The sequence below is a fragment of the Rhamphochromis longiceps genome, linkage group LG7, assembly GCF_057381845.1.
Source record: "Rhamphochromis longiceps isolate RC_006_pf linkage group LG7, R_longiceps_female_GT1.1, whole genome shotgun sequence".
NCBI classification, from domain to species: Eukaryota; Metazoa; Chordata; class Actinopteri; order Cichliformes; family Cichlidae; genus Rhamphochromis; species Rhamphochromis longiceps.
The window spans coordinates 17,399,837-17,404,968 of record NC_140563.1 but is presented as its reverse complement, the minus strand read 5'-3'; the positions used below and the strand labels follow the sequence as shown (position 1 = coordinate 17,404,968).

The 5,132-nt window shown below is 40.1% G+C and overlaps 1 long non-coding RNA gene across 1 annotated transcript; it reads left to right on the top strand.

Moving 5' to 3' along the window:
* The first annotated feature begins 248 nt into the window (after positions 1-248).
* On the top strand, positions 249-1,842 carry LOC146665128 (uncharacterized). Its single transcript, XR_014912377.1, has 2 exons — positions 249-385; positions 1,676-1,842. It is a non-coding gene; the product is annotated as an uncharacterized LOC146665128 (long non-coding RNA).
* Positions 1,843-5,132: the final 3,290 nt, after the last annotated feature.

Here is a 5,132-nt window from a genome sequence, read left to right as displayed (position 1 = left end):
AACTTGAATAAATGCTTTTGAAAACTGAATTTGAATTAGTCTAATTTGAAATTGAATTTATGGTTTGAAAATGATCATCACTAATTGAAATTGAATTTTATATTTTGAAAATGAATTGATTCTGCATTTTATCCTTTAAAAATTCAGCTCTCGAATAATTTCAGTTTCACTTCTCACCATTCAGTTTCAGTTCTACAATTCAATTTCAGTTCCAAAATTCAGTTTTTTGGAACTTACATCCGGTTCCGGTTCAAGCGCAGATTAATAGAACTACGTTTTACTAGCGGACCGAAAGTGTTACTGATGGGAATCTACAGCGTCTTGAGCTGAATTAAGACTTCAGAAGTCATTCGTCATGTCGAATGACCAGCGGATAAACTCTCAGGTTGGTAATAAATGTATTACATGTATAAGAACAAGCGTCATGTTAACAAATGATAGCCGTAAGGTAACTTTTATGCTTATTGTAGCTGTTAGCTAAAAGCGCTAATTTAGCGTAGTTTGCCCTGAATTCAGATTTGACAACAAATATGATCGACTGTTTCTAGTAGAATTCCAGAGTTGTCATCTTGGACCCTCTCAGAGTACCCCTCTGTATGCTTGCAGAGACCCCTACAGTAGGGAAACATGCAAAACGGTGTCCAAACCTTTGTGTTTTAGCTTTATTTATGTCTTATGCTGGGCAGACACTGTGCGATTTTTTCAGTCGCGCGATTCAGCTTCTGCTCAAACTGTACGATTGACTCGCAGGGGTTCGTAGGTCACGATGCAGGGTCTCACACTATACGGCCCGATGCTCTGATGCGACCCGAGTGCTCACACTGTGCGTCCATAAAATGAAGGTTATAAGAGAAATTCTGTTGCTCGCTCTCTCTCTCTCTGTCTTTCACTCACACAGACACACCACCACCATCAACTTTGCTAAATTGCTAATGAAAAACATTGATCAGGCAGCTGTGATTGAGCAGCAATGTAAATCCAACTATTTTCACGGTTGTTGTGGTCGTGATAATTTTGTGAGGCCACATCGAAAAGGTTCGGGTGAGCTTGCCATAGTTCTACAAGTTGTGCCTCCATCGCTTGTGTGTCCAGATCACACGCTGCACTGCCGTGCTGCGCCGTCTTTTTCGCTGACATTTGTGTTTGCGCGTGCGCAGTGTGAGAAGCTGCGGCGACACCCTCACGACCAAGCGATTGATGATCGGGAGCTGGTCGTGAGGTGTTAATCGCTTCTCGTTACCCCACGTATACTACACGACGCACGATGAAGGCCAAAATCGGGCCGATCGCCAAAACGGTCGCACGACTCAAAAATCGGCTCAAAATGGGCCAAAAATCGCACAGTGTAAGCCCAGCATAACACAGCATCCCAACTCTTTAGCTAACTTAATAACTTTAGCTAAAGTGAATAGTTAGTCTAATTCATTAGTGCAGCATTACTGGATCACCTCTGTTTGAAGTGATATAATATGATATACAACTATCACTGAAACAGCAAACTTTGTAAATAAGCAAACAACACTTCTCATTCTCTAAACGTTTGGCCACAGCTGTAGATTACACTATCAGTGCTTGTTCACTCTTGACAATAATAACATTTCTAAATTTACTTTGTGCATGTACAGGTAAACAATATCTAATATTTTATTTAAATGACTGCTTTGTCTTTGAAAAGGGTGAAGAGCCTGAGGCCGGTGACAGTCCAGTTCTACTCTAAGTACATCCTTACAGTGGCTCACAGGACTAGGCCACATTCCTGTCCTGCCAGAAGAGAAGAGAAACTTCAGAGTCTTCATGCAGTTCAACCACACCTGTCATATTCCATATGACAGGGGTCTCAAACTCCAGTCCTCAAAGGTCAAAGTGTCATGCAACTTTTCCATGCCCTCGAGGACTGGAGTTTGAGACCCCTGCCGTATGGTGTTCATGCTGTTTTCTACCCCACAGTTACAGCATGTCTGACTGCCTGTTCAGCATATGCAAAAATATATGATGAGTTTAAGCATGTGATGACTAAGGCCTTCCATTATGGTGTTTGTCATCACATGTCACAGACATCTGGATGATCATTTGGAATAAATAAAATACTAAAAACGTGTTACTTCATCTTTTATCTTTATTATTATTGTTCTTATTTTACACTTTTCATTGTTAGGCATTAGGTTTATTTGTAGTAGTCCTTTCCAACGTCTTTCCCTCTTCCATGTTACTGTGTCAGCATCTATTTGGGTTTGGAAGTGGAACAGAAAGTAAAGAAATCCAAAGTGCCATTAAAACCAGGAGAGGTTCTTATATTTCAGAAGAAGGGATTAATTCAAAAGAAATGACCTCAACGCCATATTTTATTTAGGAACCCTGGAGAGCACTTTGCAAAATAACACATTCTTATAATTTCACCCTCAGATGAGCCAAGCTACGACTGTCAGGGAAGGTGATGTAGGTACAGAGCATATGAGAGTGGTTAAGTTAATGTCTCTTGTCTAGATGAAGGCACAAGAGGGATCAATGGCAAGGCGTAGAGATTCAGTATCTTCAGTCTTCAGTGGACACTCCATTTCTGGCACAAAACACCTGTAAAAGATGGTCGATTTAGGAGGTGACCCGACAACTTCAGCCTGTCAAACATATTAATGGAGCAGTATGCTTTAAAAAAAAAAAAATTAATTAAGCATGCACTCAGTACCCTAAGAATTATTATGGTAGTTAAACACAGTGATAGTTGTATATCATATTATATCACTTCAAACAGAGATGATCCAGTAATGCTGCACTAATGAATTAGACTAACTATTCACTTTAGCTAAAGTTATTAAGTTAGCTACAGAGTTGGGATGCTGTGTAAGACATAAATAAAGCTAAAATACAAAGGTTTGGACACCGTTTTGCATGTTTCCCTACTGTAGGGGTCTCTGCAAGCATTCTGAGAGGGTACAAGATGACAACTTTGGAATTCTACTAGAAACAGTCGATCATATTTGTTTGTCAAAGCTGAATCCAGGGCAAACTACGCTAAATTAGCGTTTTTAGCTAACAGCTACAATAAGCATAAAAGTTACCTTACGGCTATCATTTGTTAACATGACGCTTGTTCTCATACATGTAATACATTTATTACCAACCTGAGAGTTTATCCGCTGGTCATTCGACATGACGAATGACTTCTGAAGTCTTACTTCAGCTCAAGACGCTGTAGATTCCCGTCAGTAACACTTTCGGTCCGCTAGTAAAACGTAGTTCTATTAATCTGCGCTTGAACCGGAACCGGATGTAAGTTCCAAAAAACTGAATTTTGGAACTGAAATTGAATTGTAGAACTGAAACTGAATGGTGAGAAGTGAAACTGAAATTATTCGAGAGCTGAATTTTTAAAGGATAAAATGCAGTTTCAAAGCAAATCAATTCATTTTCAAAATATAAAATTCAATTTCAATTTAGTGATGATCATTTTCAAACCATAAATTCAATTTCAAATTAGACTAATTCAAATTCAGTTTTCAAAAGCATTTATTCAAGTTACAATTCAGATTCAATCTGAGCAATTCAAATTCAAATTGAACTTATTCAAATTCAGTTTCTGATGGCACAGATTTCTGCCCATAGTTTGGCTACCAAACCTAGTAAAACTAATTCTTAATCCTTTTCAGAGGAATATTTTTTCTTGGCATCTAGAAAATTATGTCACAGTTCTTTGCACTGCCTATAAAGTTTTGTCTGGCTCTATTTTTTCCACTTATGGAAACAGTTGCCAATTTTCAGAGGTCTGGTCTAGGTGACCTATTTGGATGGTAGAAGACATTGGTAGGAGGGAGGGAAGTATAAGCTTTTGTGACTATGAAGGTTTTTGGCAAAACTCAGGATATTGAGATTGATTTTACTGTCTTGACCCCTAATTCCAAGAATAACTATTCCCAACATATTAACAAAGGGAAGAGCTGCTTTTACAGCAGTGAGCTCACTTTTTTCGTTCAGAAAGCTGTTTTACTGCTTCTGTCTTTTGCAATTAAGTTGGGTAAAACAATCAGTTAAAGTCTTGCCATTCACTCATTTGATAGTCTGCTGGGAACCAGTATAACCAGACTGACTGAAAGACTTCCTGTCTTCTGTCCCCCTCTTACCAGGCGCAGAGTTGGTGGATATGGTTAGCAGCAGTCATAACAAGCATTTTTCAAAATGAGCTTAGTCTGATGACAAGCTCAGACAAATTGAATGCCTGACAGTGTTTTCCAGCCCAAGCCTCTGATGACGCTGCTCAACAAGGGCCTTCTCTCCAACGCTGTTGAGGGAGGAAACAGAAAAACATGTTCTTGTAAATGGAGCAGACATCATCTAGGAAGGGAATGTTTTTAGCGTCTTACACCCAGCTGGACATGCAGTTTCCTCAAGCTGCTGCAGGGATTTTTATTGAATTTGCCCCAAATCATTATGTTGTCACTTCAATTTCAGTCTCACATATGGCATTATACTTACAGTATATCTTAATGTGTGTGGTTAAAACATTTATTACCTAGCCAGAGCGTGTCCATCAACTCGCAATGTTTCACCAATAAACCAATTTCCATTTATTGTCTGCTGCTGAAGCACATCCACTCTGTCCATATCCATAGTGACTGCCGGCAGTCGGCCAACCCACCCATCTGGTCTCACTTTGACACCCAAGGCTACCATCTTGTAAGACTGAAAAAAGTAAGAGCTATAGAAAGGTGACAACAGTTTTCCTTCCTAGTTTACCTCCCTGCACCACACTGAGCCTGACAAGCTGCTGAAAAATAGGACCAGGTCACATTTCACCCTCAAAAGAATGTGCAACGGCTGTGAGTAACCCTGTGGTCTGGCTTGGCATGTTTGGTCTGGCTCCTCATAATATCATGTAGTGTGCCACTGAGGACCAAGGGCATGAACACCAAAGAGAAGTGTTGAGGGCGTTCCTACTTTGGTCCAAAATCGATGCCAGAACCTAATAGTAGCACTGTAATCAGTCTCCCCCCCCTAATATTAGCACCATAGCTTTTTTTCTCCAGGGTGGCGGTTGGTGTGTTTGGCTCAGTGTGTCCTCTTTGACCTTAGATTCAGTCCTGCGGCTGTGTAAAGCACCTCTTGGCATCATCGGCAAGCAGCACATTAATAAAGCACAG